General features: G+C 47.2%; 1 protein-coding gene across 1 annotated transcript in view; it reads right to left on the reverse strand.

Moving 5' to 3' along the window:
- Positions 1 to 16988, reverse strand: part of Thada (THADA armadillo repeat containing) — a 276549-nt gene that overhangs the window by 12738 nt on the left and 246823 nt on the right. The gene's annotated exons all lie outside the window — the stretch shown is intronic.

The raw sequence follows: 16988 nt of genomic DNA on the forward strand, positions 1-16988 counted from the left end.
TATCCTAAGTTTTGGGCTAATATCCACTTATCAGTGAATACATATTGTGTGAGTTCCTTTGTGATTGTGTTACCTCACTCAAGATGATGCCCTCACCCCTATTATTCTTGGCAGCTGCCCTGAAAATACAGTCTTCCTCCTTAAGGCCTGGTGTCTATTTGCTGACATGGCCCTATGCTGCTGGAAATGGGGAGCTGAGCTTGAAGAAGTCATAAGAGAGGGAAAAGAAGTAAGGAACAAGGCATGAAAGAAATACCAGTTCAGAGGAGGGTAACAGTGAGGTCAGCTGAACAGAAAGAAGGGCCAAAAGGCTCAGGGTGCATGCACATATGTACATGTGAGCGTGGTGTGGTGGCGCTGGTGTGTATATTAGTCAGGGGATAGTTTGCAGTTCTTTCCTTCCACCTTGATTGAGACCTAACTCAGTGTTCTCAAGGCTTACTGCTTGATGCTCTGGCCTTAGCTGCTTAAGACCTGGTATTATGGGTGTACTTTAAATCATACCCTGCTTTAAGGATGGGTTTAGTATCGTGTAGTAATTAAAACATAACTGCCATATGACCTGAAACTTGACCTGTATGAAATGTCACCCACCTGTGTATTCTCAGTGGGTTAATTTTGGGCGGGTGAGACAGCTCAGTGGATAGAGGCGCTTGCCTTAAGCTTGACAGTGGGAGTCTGATCTCCAGATCCTACATAAGGGCTGTCCTCTCCACTCCACATGCAGGCTACGGGAGGGTGCGCTCTGCCCTCAATAATAAAGACAACTGACAACATGTTGAATCAAAATCATATTTTAGATTTAATTAATTAATTAATTTTGGTTTTTCGAGACAGGGTTTTTCTGTGTAGCCCTGGCTGTCCTGGAACTCACTCTGTAGCCCTGGATAGCCTCGAACTCAGAAATCCGCCTGCCTCTGCCTCCTAAGAGCTGGGATTAAAGGCATACGCCACCATGCCAGGCCTAATTTATTATTTTTAAATTATTTATTTATATGTATATGAGTGATCTGTCTTCAGACACACCCAAAGAGGAAATCAGATCCCATTATAGATGGTTGTGAGCCACCATGTAGTTGCTGGGAATTGAAACTCAGGACCTCTGGAACAGTAGCCAGCACTCTTTTTTTTTTTTTTTTTTTTGAGACAGGGTTTCTCTGTGTAGCCCTGGCTATCCTGGAACTCACTCTGTAGACCAGGCTGGCCTTGAACTCAGAAATCCACCTGCCTCTGCCTCCCAAGTACTGGGATTAAAGGCGGGCACCACCACCGCCCCAGCTAGCAGCCAACAGCACTCTTAACCCTTTAGCCATCTCTCTAGCCCCAGATTTATTTTTTAATTTTATATGTATGAGTGTTTTGCCTGTATGTACATGTACCATTTGGGCACCTTATGTGTTGGTTCCTGTGGAACGGTAATTTCAGATGGTTGTAAGTCACCATGACTTGGGTCTTCTGACAGGACAAGTATTCTTAATTGCTGAGACATCTATCTCTCTAGCCCCTAAAATCGTTATAATTTTACATTATATAATTTACATCTCAAACAAAGAAAGGAGCTTTAAGAAAATGTCGCAGGGAGCATGACCAGAAAAGAGGCCTCTTGACAATTAAAGTCTGTGCCCTGAGACATTCAAGGAAAATGGGTGCTTAAGGAAGGGCCTGTTTGGGGCTGGAGAGATGGCTCAGAGGTTAAGAGCACTGACTGCTCTTCCAGAGGTCCTGAGTTCAATTCCCAGCAACCACATGGTGGCTCACAACCATCTGTAATGAGATCTGATGTCCTTTTCTGGTGTGTCTGAAGACAATGACAGTGTACATAAATAAAAAAATCTAAAAGGAGAAAGAAAGAAAGTGCCTGTTTAGTGAACACTGCTCCTAGGACACAGTCCCTAACCCTGAGTGGTATAGATCAGGGGCTGAAAGACAGTAGCCTGCATGGAGAATTTAGAGGAAGGGTCTGCTCAGAACAACAACAACAACAAAAAGAAAAGAAAAGAAAAGAAAAGAAAAGAAAAGAAAAGAAAACTGGGGACAGTGGGGGAGGGGGAGAAGCTAACCCTCCTCATTTCCAGGCCCGGGCTCAGAAGAGAACAAAGTCTAGGGGTAGAAGGACTAGAGCATGTGTGAGCCCAGGAGGGTGGTCGACACAGCACGGAAGCAAAGCTGCTTCCTGTACGTCCTCCCAGTCAGGACTAAAGCAAGGGCTTTCCCAGCTGCAATCAGCTGCATGGCTAGTCTCAGGCAGAAGCAGCCCGGAGGAATGGAGTTCCAGGCAGAGAGCAGGGCTGAACCACAGAGCTGCAGGGAGCAGTCTCTTCCCCCAGATGACACAGACACACTTGTTTGCTTTCCATCTCATTGCCCCAGTCTGCTTTCCAGTTGGTCTTTTTCATGGAAGCCTATGGGAAGACTACTGCCTGACATCAGACACAAAATGTCCACACAATCATATGAGGGAGCATTCCTGAAGGGAGGCAGCCTTGAAGCTGGCTCGTTTCCTCTCCCTTAGAGCCATTTGCTGCTGTTGATCTCACGCCTTTGGGTTCTTCCTCTGTCAGCTTAGCTGTTCAGTAGCCTTAACCTGAACACCGAAGAACTGCATGCTTCACAGAGACGTGGTGCAGTTTCTGGGGAGCTGCATGTTTCAGTTCAGCCAGAGTCCTGGGCCAGCCTACACTGAGTGAGTGAGGGCAGGGAATCTACCTCTGTTGGCATTCTCTGGAGTCCACTGGTAAACTGCCTTTCTACTTCCTAGTTCACTCTGCTTTCAGAATGTCCCCAGGCCTAGGAAACAGCAGTCTTAAAAGAGTATTACACAGCTGCAGAGGGCTCAGGAATGAGGCATTCACTTAGCAAGTGTGAGGCCCAGGGTCTGAGCTCTTCGGGGAGGGGAAGTCATTATAAAAACGGTTCTCAATCAGAATCTGTTCTACTGGGACACACCCATTACTTTTACCATCTTTTCTGTGTCCCCTCTTCCTCCTGGAAGAAGCCACTGTACTCTTAACTTTCTAGTTGGGGCTGTATCTTCTTCTCTTGGCCTCTGATTTGGACACCCTGGCATTCTCCTTTGGCCATCTTCAGATAACCCCTCTCCCTTTGTAATCTGCCCTAAACTCGACTCGAGAACCTGATCAGCAGACCTCTGTAGGTTTAGACAGACACATCAGTGTCTTTAACATCCAGAAAGATGTCCCTGCTGGCATTGGCTCTCACCATCCTTCACCCCCTCAACTCCAATACTCTCTTCCTCCACTTCCTGTGTTTCCCGTGACCACTGTGGTGTCTCTGTGCTCCTAGTGATCATTACGGTGTCTGGATTCTGTGTTCCCAGAATTAGAACTACTATGGTGGCTGGGTTGTTTTTATTTATGGACCCAAAGGCTTCATGTCCACAACAGTAGGGCATGGCAGCAGGTGGCCAGATCAGGAGGCTGGTGGACCATATTTTGCTGGTACATCAGGAAATAGAGAGGGAAGTGGCAGTGGGATGAGGCTATCCCATAGGGGCAAGCCCACACCAGTGATGCACTTCCTGTTCTACAAGCTCTATAACTTTCCCAAACAGCACTGCCAACTGGGACCATGCAGAAGCCTATGGTGGAGAAATATTTAAATTTATAAATTTATTCACACCACCATATTTGGCTTCTTGCTTCTATAGGCTTGAGACCATCTCATAATGCCAAATTATTTTAGCCCAACTTTAAAAGTTCCCAAAGCCTTTCACAGCTTCAATACTATTTTAAAGTTCAAAGTCTCTCTTAAGTTTCAAGATAATTTGACTCTAACCACAGTAAAATTAAAGTACAACTTATGTAATCCAAACATAGAATGGTACAGAATATACATTCCTGTTTGAAAAGGGAGGAAATGGGGCCCAGCAGGGTAGACACCAAAATTTGCAGCTTCATGTCTGGTATCTGGGGCTTTAGTTTCAAAGGGGCTAGATGGCTTCACCTCTCAACCTTTGCTGCCCAGAACATATATCTTTCTCTTGGGCTGGTCCCATCCCCATATGTAGCTCTCTTTGGCACATGTCTCACTGTTCTGGCATCTTAACATCTTGAGGTTTCCACTGCATCCCAAGCTTCACCTTTATAGCGTTATTCCGTGTCCTCTCGTGGCCTTGCAGGGACTCCAGCCCTGCTACACATAGGCCCAGTGGCTCTTGAAGCTACCGAGGGAGAATCCATAACTCCCTCCAGAGACCACATGGACATCACTGTCCAACCTTCACCTCCTCCAATCACACTAGTAAGGTAGTGTGTATACAGGCATTTTGTAAAAGCAGAAAATCACTTGGATTCTATTATAAGTTGAATGCTGGCTGGAGTCTCGCCCTTGGGGAACCTTTCTTACTGTTCCAATACAGTCGGAAGGCCTCCTCTTACCTAATTTGAGCAATTACAGGCGGTTTTTCAGCAGGTTCACTCTGCCTTATGATCCCGTGCTTTCCCTCTGCATACTGAATGTATTTTGCATTTCCTCCCGTCCCACTGATCTTTTCAATTTAGACCTGTGTTAAGAGCCATCAGTGATAGGCACACCACTGACTCAACATTATAACGTTGACATTTCCCTGCATCAAGGAAATTAGCCCATTACATTTAAATTTTGTCCAAGTGAGTTCTTAGTGCATGGGCAGAAAGCAACCAGGTTCTTTGCCACTGGTCTAGTTGCAAATAAAGACCGATCTCTTCTAAAATCTTATCAGCTGGGCCTCTGCATCACTTTCAGCACCACTAGTAGATTGGCCTCTTAAGACAGCTTTCATTGCTTTTCTAGTCTACAGTTTCAAAATCTTACCCATCCCTCTAAAACCAAACCAAACCAAACCACGGTCAGGTTCTTCACAGCCACAAGCGAGTTCTCTGGGGCCAGCGCCTGCCATCCTTTTCTGTTGCTGAAGGGAGAGTTTGTTTCGGTTTCTGGGGGCAGAGGCTTAGGAGCCCACAACGACCCCCGCAGGCGCATGTACTTTAACACTTGGTGTCCTGTGGGTGGTGCTGCATTGGGAGGGTATGGGACTTCTAGGACAAGAAGCCTTACTGGAAGCCCTCACAGGGGCAGGCTTGCCCCACTTCCAGTTTGCTCTCTCTATTCTCTGGTATACCAACAAAATGTGATCAACCAGCCTTCTGCTCATCCATTCAGGTTCAGCTCTAACATCCTCTCCTCTCAAGAACCCCTCTTCTCTGCCTCCCTCAAATGACAAACGTTTGTCCAGAAAATTCTATACAGACCAGGATCCCAGGTTCCACTGCTCCAGAGACCAGGGCTTCCAGCACACGCTCCTCTTCCTCTGTCCCTGGCCTGGCCTTGCTCTCTCCTCTCTCACTAATTCTGGCTTCCCATGTCAACAGCAATATGCCACAAAAGATTTCTGCAGTTAGCACACTGCTTTGCCTAGAATGGTGGTAAATCTTCTAAACAAAAACCTACTACTGCTGCTACTACAGCAACTGCTATTCCTACAACCACTAAGGCCAGCGAGGAAGGAGAAGGAGCAGAGCCCGTGACCTTTCTCCCACTCACTCATAAAGGAAGCACTGTGCAGTGGGAAGGGCCACATTCCTCTCTGAAAACATGTTTAGGGTTAATGTAGCTGCAGGTTATTTTACACACACATAAATATCCTACCTTTGTTTGAGGTGCCTATTTGCTCTGCACAGGACCATGATGAATACAGAACAGGGCTCACTGTTAAATATGGCATGCCAAATGGTTTTGCTTCCTGGCAAAGCTCCAAACCATAATTATGAAGGGACTACAGCTGCTGAGAAATTCTTGTGTTACAGGAGGCTTTGATCACAATCTGCCTTCTGCCCCCAACATGACTCTTCACAAGCGTGGCTGTTGCTCAACGCTGGCATTTGGAGGTGTGAGTCAGGGCTAAACCTAAGTGCTACGCGTAAGGACCAAAAGCTTCTCTCAGTTAGACCTTGGCCACCAAGAGAAAGCGCTGCTTCCCATTTACCACACTGAGACCCTGGAATCAAGAGGATGTCCAAACGAGTCCAGTATGGGAGCTGAAATGCTGTGCCTCTCACCTTTGGATTCCCACACACAGTAGGCACCTTGGGCACTCAACCTCACTCTCAGTTTCCAGTGAAGTGGAGCACTAGCCAGCTGTGTAAGACGTGGTTCAGCAGAAAGCCTTGGGCTTCGCAGTCACGTGGTCATTTCACTCCCATCAAAGGCAAGAGAACTGCTGTCAGATTCTCTGGGTAATAAGGCTGTTTGGCAGGAATGGCACTCAATTCACCCCAGTGCCTCCTTTAGAGTAAAAAAGACACCTTGGTGTCATCACAAATATCAAGTCACTTCTGAAATATAGCAAGAACTGAAGGGCAGACCTAGTCTTCAGCCCCTTCAACTCTTTCTTGCCCGAAAGAGACAGGAACAACATCTAGAAGTCCCTAAATCCACAACAGAGAAAAAGAGACCTCCAAAATTCATGTGCTAAGGACCTCCAATTTAGCAAATAAACAGGAGTTTAAAAACAAATAGAAAAGCTTTTTATCTTTCAGCATTAACAGATACTATCTAGCATTTGGATTGGAGATGGAACCCTGTTTATCTTTTAATGCCTTTTTTTTTTTTTTTTTTTTTTTTTTTTTTTTTTTTTTTTTTTTTTGGTTTTTTGAGTCAGGGTTTCTCTGTATAGCCCTGGCTGTCCTGGAACTCGCTTTGTAGACCAGGCTGGCCTCGAACTCAGAAATCTGCCTGCCTCTGCCTCCCGAGTGCTGGGATTAAAGGCGTGCGCCACCACGCCCGGCTTTAATGCTTGTTTTGTATTTGTGTTTTAATACAGATGTTCCGTGAGATATGAAACCACCCCATCTTATAGATGCTGAAACTGACACCACAGAATGATGCCAACTAAGTCAGAAGGGAAGTGACTTCTGACTGCAGGTCAGTATTCTAACTCCAAGACGGCACCACTCTGCAAAACTCTCCTTTCCAAATGGGAAACACCTCCCTGGGGGAGGAGACAGCTCTGTGCTGCTGGGGAAGAGGTGCGGAGAGATGCAGAGACAGCAGAGTCCAACGTAGTCAATGGAAGCCAGCAGGTTCTAATGCAGGGGAGGTCAGAGGAGTGTCCAGAGTGGACTGTCTGGTTTTTAGAAGGAGCCGGAACATGAAAGCAGAAGGCTATGACGGATCTGTCATAACCAGCAGGACAAGATGTCCCTGGTCAGCTGGAGGAGTCTAAGGCTTCTTCTCTGACCAGGCCAACTGAGTGAGAATGCCGCCCACAGCATTAGTCTGTTCCATGCCCCCAGTATAGTCTAGGGCACTGCTCTCCTCCCTTACAGTCTCACTCACTCCCACCTTCCCAGTGGCATCTGTTCTAGGGGTGCACATGCGCTCACCCTGGGTGTGAAATCTTCCTTCCTGCTCAAGGTGAGGGTCAATGACTCACAAGGCTGAAACTGAATTGAAGGCCACTTATTAAAAAAAAAAAAGCCAGCATGCTCTCAAAAAGTTAGAGTCCCTTGTCAACACAAAACCTTATCTAGTAATTATACCCAACACTCACATATGTACATGTTAATTGGGAGTGAGAGTAAAATGAGGAAAAAAAAGGAGAGGTGAGGCCGGGTGTGGTGGATGGATATCTGAGTTCAAGGCCAGCCTGGTCTACAAAGTGAGTTCCAGGACAGCCAGGGCTACACAGAGAAACACTGTCTCAAAAAACAAAAAAAAAAAAAAAAAAAGGAGAGGTGAGTGGGGGAAAGGCAGGGGTGGGGCCTGGCAGCGCCCTGACAATGCTCCCTGCTGCTGTGGAAGCTTCCACTGAGCCACCTGCTCCCCTATACCTACTTTCTCCTTTAAACATTATTTTATTATTTTGTTTTATGTGTGTGGGTGTTTTGCCTATGTATATGTGTGTGTGTGCACTAGATGTGTTCCTAGTATCAGAGGAGACCAGAAGGGATCAGATTTCCTTGACATAGGTGCAGGGACTAGAACCCAGGTCTTTTAGAACATCACCTTATCCACTGGGCTTTCATCTCTGCAGCCCCACTCTCTTTCTTTCCACATTGTAGACTTGTGAAAGGTTTTCTTTGTAGAGCAATGCATCAGCCTATGATCTGTGCATACAGTGAGATCAGCACTGCATTTCCACCATTTGCAGCATAACCTCTTCTTCCTGCTGCTACTCACCCAGAACAGTCCTAAGCACCCCTTTCTCTCTCTCTCTCCCCCTTCCTTCCTTTCTTCTCCTTTCTTTTCTTTTTTTCTTTCTTTTCCTTTTCTTTTCTCCTCTCCCCTCCCACTCCCCTCCTCTCCTCTTCCTCCCTCCCTCCCTCCCTCCCTTCCTTCTTTCCATTGTTTTTCTGAGACAGGGTTTCAGTATGTAGCCTTGGATATCCTGGAATTTGCTCTGTAGACCAAGCTGGCTCCCGAGGGAGGGCTGGGATGAAAGGCGTGCCCCACTGCCCAGCCCTTCTCTTTATTCCCAGAGACTGTGCTATTTAAGGAGCATCTCTTGTATCAAAAGGACAGAAAGGTGCATGTGTGCATGTGTTCCCTTTAGAAAGATTAACTCTAGGTAATATGCCCAGCCCAGTTCTTTGCACACCTTTGTAGTTACGTATGGTTATGATATTAAGTGGTAGCTGATGAAGTAAGTGACATGTGTCACAGAACTCTGGTAGAATCCTTAAACAGGGAAAGGTACATGCTCTCTGATATTCCTCCTTCTCATGTGCAATGAGTCTGGCGTGATTAATGCTTCTAACAGCCATATTGGCCCAAGCAGTAACCTGGTAACGGGATCTGACATGCCAGGCTAGCAAGGCAAAGAGAAAATGTTTGGGTTCCTCCTGATAGAGAGGGGGCCAGTCAGCCCTGGCTGCCTCACTGTAAATCATTGTTTGACTTGTCTATTACTTGTAGATATCAGGATTACCAAATGCTGTATCAGATTTTGCCTTTTAAGAAACCTAAACTGTATCTGATGGTCCATGCCTGTAATCTAAGATGTTCAAGAAGCAGAGGTAGAGGGGCTGCTGGTTTAAGGCTTGTCTGCTTCATAGTGAGTTCAATTGTAATGAGAACTTGTCTCGGAATAAAAAGTAAAAGGAATCCTGGGATGTAGTTCAGCGGTAGAGGTGTCGACAAGGATACAGGGGACCCTAGATTCAATCCTCAATAACAAAAACCAACCCCCCTAACCTTAGAGTCCAAGGGATCTGATACCCTTTCTCATCTCCATGTACACTTCACACACACACACACACACACACACACACACACACACACACACACACACTTTGTAGAACATTTATTTTTTCAAGGTCACTCCTACCATTGTTTTTGAGACAAGGCTGACCTTAACCTGTCTATGTAGCAGAAGATGCTCCTGACCTGATCCGTATGACTCTCCACCGCACTAAACCCGCGGCATCCTGTTAGGGTCTTGGCACATTCCTTCTACTGCATGAGAAGACGCGCTATGCTGTGTCTTCTTCCTTCCAATCAGAGAGGTTGGAAAGCCAGATGTGGGCTCTGGGAATACTGTTCAACTGGTAAAGTGCTACATGCAAGCATGAGAACATAGCCTGGCTCCCTGGGACCCAGGTAAAAAGCTGGGTACAGTGCCATTTACCTGAAATCCCAGAGCTGGGAGACACGATAAGAGATTTCTTTTTTTTTTTTTTTGGTTTTTCGAGACAGGGTTTCTCTGTGTAGCCCTGGCTGTCCTGGAACTCACTTTGTAGACCAGGCTGGCCTCGAACTCAGAAATCCGCCTGCCTCTGCCTCCCGAGTGCTGGGATTAAAGGCGTGCGCCACCACGCCGGGCGATAAGAGATTTCTTGAGGTGAGCCAATATAGCTGATTTGGGATCTTTATTTAAATAAGGTGGGGCATGATTGAGGAAGACAGTCAATATCAAACTCTAGTCATCACATGCACAAACCCCTCAAGAGACAGAAAGACTGGCTGGCCATGGTGGTGCATGCCTTTAATCCCAGTACTTGGGAGGCAGAGGTAGTCAGATGTCTGTGAGTTCAAGGCCAGCCTGGTCTCATCACAGGTTCTAAGACAGTTAGAAATACAAAGAAGGACCTGTTTGGAGGTGGGGGGTCAGAGTTAGGGGTCAGGGGGAGACTGACAGAAACAGAGAAATCATGAAGACCATTCTTTGGCTGAGTCTCTCGGCCTCCTTTCTCTTTTTACCTGCTCCATTTTAGCCTCCTTTCATCTTTCCTCTAGTTGACTTAGCAGGGAACTAAGATGTGCTGTAGCTCACCAGAATGTTATATCCTAAACTAAGCCTAGAATTTCAAATATCATTCTCGTCTCTTCAAGCCTCCTAACCCACTAAGTCCACCACTGCAAACTACAAATAGTGGGAGTTTAATTTCCTATTTTCCATGGTGAGAGCCAGCCCCACCCTAGGCAAACCCCGTGACCAACTCCTTTTCTCTCCAGGTGGTTGGCCGTGAGTCTAGCAGGCTGTGTCACTGGGCATCTTGCCTACTGGGTACTCATTAAAAAAAAAAAAAACAAAAAACAAAACCCAACACAAAAACCTGTGGTTTCTGGGGAATGGATGTTGTGAAATGGAGTGAGAAGAACTTGCAGTCTGAAACTAGTGGCCTTTCCCTCCCCTCACACGTGAGTAAGAACTCCCTGACAGAAGCGGCTTCTTCAAAGCTGAGACACAGGGAGATTTACGGACAGGCCTGTTAAAGAAAGCTGGGACTGCTTGTAGCCCTGGTGGAAGGTCAGGGGATTCCTACATCTCTTCTAGGTTGGTAGGTAGGGTAGACAGGAAGGAGATGAGCCACCAGAAAAATATTCCTGCTAGTTTCTCATAGTCAAATCCAATTTTTGTCCAGAAGCCTACTTATGTTTGGCTCAGTCTCTTACTTATAACTCCTGAAGGGCGAGGAAGGGCTGGAGGCAGAGCCTAAGGGCGACACTGCACATGACACCGCCTGAGCCCTGGGAGTGCAGAGACAATGATTTCTGTGTGCATTTTGTAAGTATAAAGTAGAGTGTGGACTATCAAACAGGTCTCCCCATCATTTCCCTGGCTGGAGAGGTCAGAGGAATTACATCATTGTGGCCTAGTGGCAAAGGCTTATAACACCGAGGACTCTTACTTTCTGGTCTGACAGGACTGAAGTACCAGTGTGGCCTGACCTAAGCCTGCAAGGCTCATTATGGCTCACAAGGGAGGCTGCACAGGAAAGCCCACCACCCTGAGGTCCAGATCCACCCACCTCTCCCCAACCAAAGAGAGCTACAGAAGCCAGGTCACAGTTCTGATGCAAGCTACTCTAGGTGCTAACCTGTCAGCTACCTTGCTGGTGCTGGAAATCTCTGTCCTTAAAAAGCTTCTGGTGTGGGGGAGCAGATGAGACTCCTGACCAACAAACACCAAAACTGAAGAAGGTGGGTATGACCAAAGAAGTCTGAGTTCTGATGTCCAAAAGGCTGTGTGGAAAAGGAGGTCCAAGGAGCTGGCTGGGCCTTAGGAACCTAAGACTAATGGGCTGACTTAGCACAGGCCATGACAACACTCCCACAGACATGAAGTAGGTATAGGCAGGGTGACTCTAAAAGGACCTGGGGCTCTATCTACCCATTCTTGGGTCCTTCCACAGTGTCACTCTGCCATATCCCTCCTGCATGTCTTTATTCTTTAGCCTCTACTAGGTGCTGTCGCCCAGTCACTTCTCTTCCCATCAGTTCTAATGATACGGTGATTGTAATTGCAAGGTGTGTGTGTTTGTCTTCTAAGTAAGCCTTTACATTTCAGGCAATGGATGGGGCTAAAATGTCACACGGATCCACATTCACTTTTATTTTTTTTTTTTTAATTTTTGAGACAGGATTTCTGTGTAGCCCTGGCTGTCCTAGAACTCGCTCTATAAACCAAGCTGGCCTCAAACTCACAGATATCCACCTGCCTTTGCCTCTCAAGTACTGGGATTAAATGTGTGTGTCACTACCATCTGGCCCATATTCTCATTTATGAAGACAGAGACAATTCATCCATCTTTTCTTGAATACTTGGCTCTGTGAGTTGCGATGATAAAAGCAACATGGATGCAAGTGAGGTAAAATCTGTCTGTGAATGATGAGCAGGGTTCTAAATAACCAAGGCAAGGGGCTCAGTACCATTCAAATGTGAGCCCCCAGCTGCCAGTGTGAATGCAGCTAGCCCTCTGCAGTATTAGAGCATGTCAGATCTAGAGGATGGAAGTGGGAAGTATGCATCTCTCTTCCATGCCCATCCCCTACCATGTCGACGGGGAACTTCTTAGCTGAGCATGTTGCTACTTGGCTTAAATCAACAGTCTTGGGCCTCTTGTGAGAGCTGCAGATCACGAGCAGCTCCTGGCTGCTAAGGTTGATGTTGGGGGAGATGCAACAACTACAGTGGCCTTCCCTTCCTCCTAGTCACTAGACAGTGCACATGGGAGTGGGGCTGGAACTACCATCTTAGAAGATAAGAGGGATAGTACAACTGAAAATGTAGAGCAGTGGGAAATAAGGTGTGGGTCCCTTGATGACAGGGCCACCACACAAGCCTGCTGGGTATTCTGAGTTAGGGAGAAAAGATACTGACTTGTTTAAGCGACTATGAACGTGGTCTCCATGCTGCAGACACTAGTGGTTTGTTTCATGCTTGAAGCTGGAGTCCCTGTCCACACATGCCCTACTCTGGTACTGTGGGGACTCCTGCTGGAGGCATGGGGGGGGGGGCAAGATCAAAGGAGAGGAGAATGCAGTGTCGAGGTCAGCTTTGGATTCTCACCTCCTGTTCTCTGCCTTTGGTCCTCAGGACAGGCTTCATTTTGTTTCTTTTAAAGGCAGGGTCTCACCATGTAGCTGGCCTGGAATTCAAAGATCTGCCTACTTCTACCTCCCAAGTACTGGGATTAAAGTCATGTGCCACCACACCCGTCCATTTTGACAAGCTCTGTCAGTACACTCACTGAAGATTTCCTGCCCTTTAGACACACTGGACACTTGTTGCCTCAGAGAGCTGGCCAAAACACAGCTCCTAGGATACAGTCTTCTCCAGTGATCACACATAAAGACGTGCCCAACTGCTGTCCTGTGCTCTTTTTAGAGACCCTGAGAGGCATTAGATTTACAACACAGCACTCTGTCTGATTGCACACACAGTCTCCCAGCATGGGCCCAGGTAAAATTCCTCTTTGCAGCAATCACAGTAACAGCCACTTTCCATTCTGTTCTGCTTTGAAGAGCTCCTGTCATGTGGAACAAGAAAGCCTAGTAGCCTACTGCAGACAGGAGCTCTCAGAACGGGATTCGGGAGATGTTATGGGAAGGATGAGGGTTTCCCAGGTCTCAGACAGCCCCTGTGCTCTTACTTGGACAGTGGTAGGATGCTAAGAACAAGGGGCTTCATTAGTGGCCTATGCAGGCCTACCCTTCAGGCTATATAGTGTCACAACAGCATGGATTTGACAACTGTCTGTAGTTTGTATTGGTAGAAGATGTCTGGGGCTGAATGAACTAGGGGGCCAATAAAACAGACAGACACCCCCCCCCCACCAGTGCTCCATGGAATGTACAGGCCTTGAGTAGGAACTGAGGGAGAGTTGCTCACCAGTAAATTCCTTCCTTAGTCATCTAAGCAAAGCCTAGGGCCTTCACTTTCCTCATGCAGCTTAGGGTCAAATAGGATGCTTGGGAAATGGCTCAGCCAGCAAAGTGCTTGTCACGAGAACGAACACGAGGACCTCAGTTTGAGCCGCAGAACTCACCCAAAGATTACAGCACATCCCTGTAATCGTGGCATTGGGGCTTAGGGAGAGACAGATCCTTGGGGCTCAGTGGTCAGTCTGGATTAATCAAGTAAGCCCCATGCTCCCATGCTGCTAGTGAAAGACTGTCTCAAAAAGAACTGTGGATAGTCCCATACCTGCAAACAGACGAACACACATGCAAAAGGTGCTTTCCCTAGTGAACTGAGAAATGCTGCATCCTATGTAGCCCTAGAATGGCAAGTGGAGGCTTCCACATAGAAGGGAAGCCAGGAAAGAGGGCTGAGCCATGAGAAGGAGTAGTCACCAGGCACAGCTACCTTTTGCTAAGAGGGACAGGGAGACCCTGCCAGCCACATCAGCACCAGATGGCCTAGGCCCTAGACCAAGGGCTTATCACCACCTACAGAAGTCAGTCATCTGGGGGCCAGGGAGGATCAGTGGAGGCAAAATGATTCAAAATGGCTCTCTTTTCCTCAAAGGGGGCTTCTTGTCTGTTTGGGGCATAGTCACTGGGAGGCCATGAAGACAGTATCACCACCCCAGCAACAAGGCTCAGCTAGAGTACTCGTGGGCCCTGCAACCCACTCCTAGACTTAGATGTGAACATTAGCTTGCATTGGTTTCTGTACAGCACGGGAGCCACTGCTGGTGATGCACTGGCTGAGTGCAGGTGGATGTCAGGGGACGAGGCTCCCTGGGAACAGTGACAGCTAGCAAGGGCAAAGTGGCATGTGGTCATGGGAGCTTCATTATGACAATCCCCTAGAGGGATTGTGGAAGGGGTAGAGACTTTTGTCTACCTTGACAAGATGTCTGTGACTTGAAGAAATGAATGAGGAAACAGAAACCATTCCTTCCCTGGCAGATCACAATTCTGACCTTCCTGACAATAGAAAAGAACACCCGAGGGCAATGGAGCAGGCCCAGAGCTGGCCTTGGGGTGGTTATATGGAGGGAGATGCTGGCTTCATAGAACACTCTGTTCTTCCAGTGCTTCTGGAGTCCCACCAAATTCTCTTCCAGGCAGCACTGTTCTTGTGGCTCAGCTCATTTGTCCCAGGAGTCTACACTGGTCTTTGAGGTCATACATTTCTGTCACTTACTCCACGAGAATCAAGGTGTCTAGAAGGTGAGTGAAATGCTTTCCTGAGCTCAATGAGGGCCCTGTTTCAGACCTGACCTCCCACTAACAGTGGGATTCAGAGCCATTTACCTGCCTGTGCTCTTAGATCCCTAACTGTAGATCACAGGCTGGGACTCCTCCAGCCCTATGTGATCCCCCTCCCTCTAAGACGGGACCCAGAGGGCAGGAACACAGCAGCCTTTGGTGCAGGACCATCTGCTCTTCCTGGAAGGGACACCACCCTACCATAACTCTCATTTGCCTCGGCTCTAGGCCCCCAATCTACTTTCTCAGCAACAACTTTAGTGTCTTCTATCAAACATGCTAGTGGAGTTTGGTTATGGCGGCCCATACTATAATCCTAGCATTGTGAAAGTGGAAGGCAGAGGATCAGGACTTCATCCTGGGCTACACAGAGAACCTGAAGCCAGCCTGGACTACAAAAGAAACATCTCAAAAAAGCCCAAAACAAAGAAAAAAAAAAAAAAAAGCAAAAAACCCTGACAGTTGAGAAAATCTCCACTGTCCCCTGTGCTCTCTGTAGTCTGGCTTGGTTCCTTTCACTGTCTCAGAAGAGGGTCTGAAGGGCAAAGTTTTAGTCCTCACAGGGGCCTGGCTCTGAGTGTCTGGTCCTCATGGTTCCCAGGACTTTGGACACATTACTACTGCTCAGAACTCAAATAGAGGAAAGCATAAATGTCCTGCCAGCAGTGAAGGACACTCTGGAGCATTCAGAGACAGTATGCTGCTTCTGCTCAGAAGCGGGGGACTTGAAGGACATGTCCCTCATTCAGAATGGCTGCCACTGCAGTCCCCAGGAGGATGTGTGTGTCCTTAGTCCCTAAGCTCTGCCTCCCCAGGGTGGCAGGCATAAATGAACCTCCACCCTGGGGGGCTGTAGAGAGGGCTTAGTAGTTAAAAGCACTGGCTGTTTTTGCACAGGATATCATTTATTTATAAATAAATATTAACTTTAATTTTTTAATTTTATTCTTATTTATATGGGTGTTTTGCCTGCATATATGTTTGTGCACCATGTGTGTGCAGTACTCTCAGAGGCCAGAAGATGGTGTCCAGATCCTCTGCAACTGGACCTGTAGACAGTTTGAGCCACCATGGGGGTGCTGGAAGCTGAATGCTGGATCTCTAGAAGAGCAACCAGTGAGTGTTCTCTTCATCCTCATAAATAAACCTTTTTTCGTTTTTTTTGAGATAGGGTTCTCTATGTAGCCATGGCTGTCCTAGAACTCTCTCTGTAGACTAGGCTGGCCTCAAACTTAGAGATCTGTCTGCCTCTGTCTTACAAGGGCTGGGATTAAAGGCATGCGCCACCGCTGCTAACAAATCTTAAAGGAAAAAAAAAATCCATTCTGCTTGAGAAAGGAGGGAATGACAAGGGAGAGAGCAACTAAACCTAGATCTGTCAGAGGTAGGGACTGCGCAGATGCACAAGTAGTTTCTTATCAAATTAGGATTTCTAGGAAGCAGTGGGCCTAATGCAGCTTACATGATCTGCTAGAACTTGGATCTCCCACTTTAAGGTCTCTCTCCCTCTCCCTCAGATTTATTTTATGTATGTGAGTACACTGTAGCTGTCTTCAGACACACCAGAAGGGGGCATCAAACCCCATTACAGAGGGTTGTGAACCACCATGTGGTTGCTGGGAATTGAACTCTTAACCTCAGGAAGAGCAGCCAGTGCTATTAACCACTGAGCCATCTCTCCAGCTCCAACTTTCTTTCTTCCTAGCCCTGGCTGTTCTAGAATTCCCTATGTAGACCAGGCTGGTCTCGAACTCACAGAGCTCCATAGGGCAATTTCTTAACAATTTAGAATCCAAAGGGCTTTACTTCCATCTCTCCCACATGCAGTCAGTTGTAGGAAACCCCAAGTCCTTATTATTCATTCATTCAACTGATTACACAGTGATGTTTAGTGGATGCCAGGTTCTAAAAATTAGAGCAGTGAACAAAGACAAAAATCCTACTCTGCACAGCAACCGGGAGACTGGAGCAGGGTTACCAGGTTTGTCATCAGCCTGGGCGGTGGGGCACTCCAGGCTGGTCTCTCGGGGTCTCTCTCTCTCTCTCTT

The sequence above is a fragment of the Mus caroli genome, chromosome 17 (assembly GCF_900094665.2).
Source record: "Mus caroli chromosome 17, CAROLI_EIJ_v1.1, whole genome shotgun sequence".
Taxonomy (NCBI): domain Eukaryota; kingdom Metazoa; phylum Chordata; class Mammalia; order Rodentia; family Muridae; genus Mus; species Mus caroli.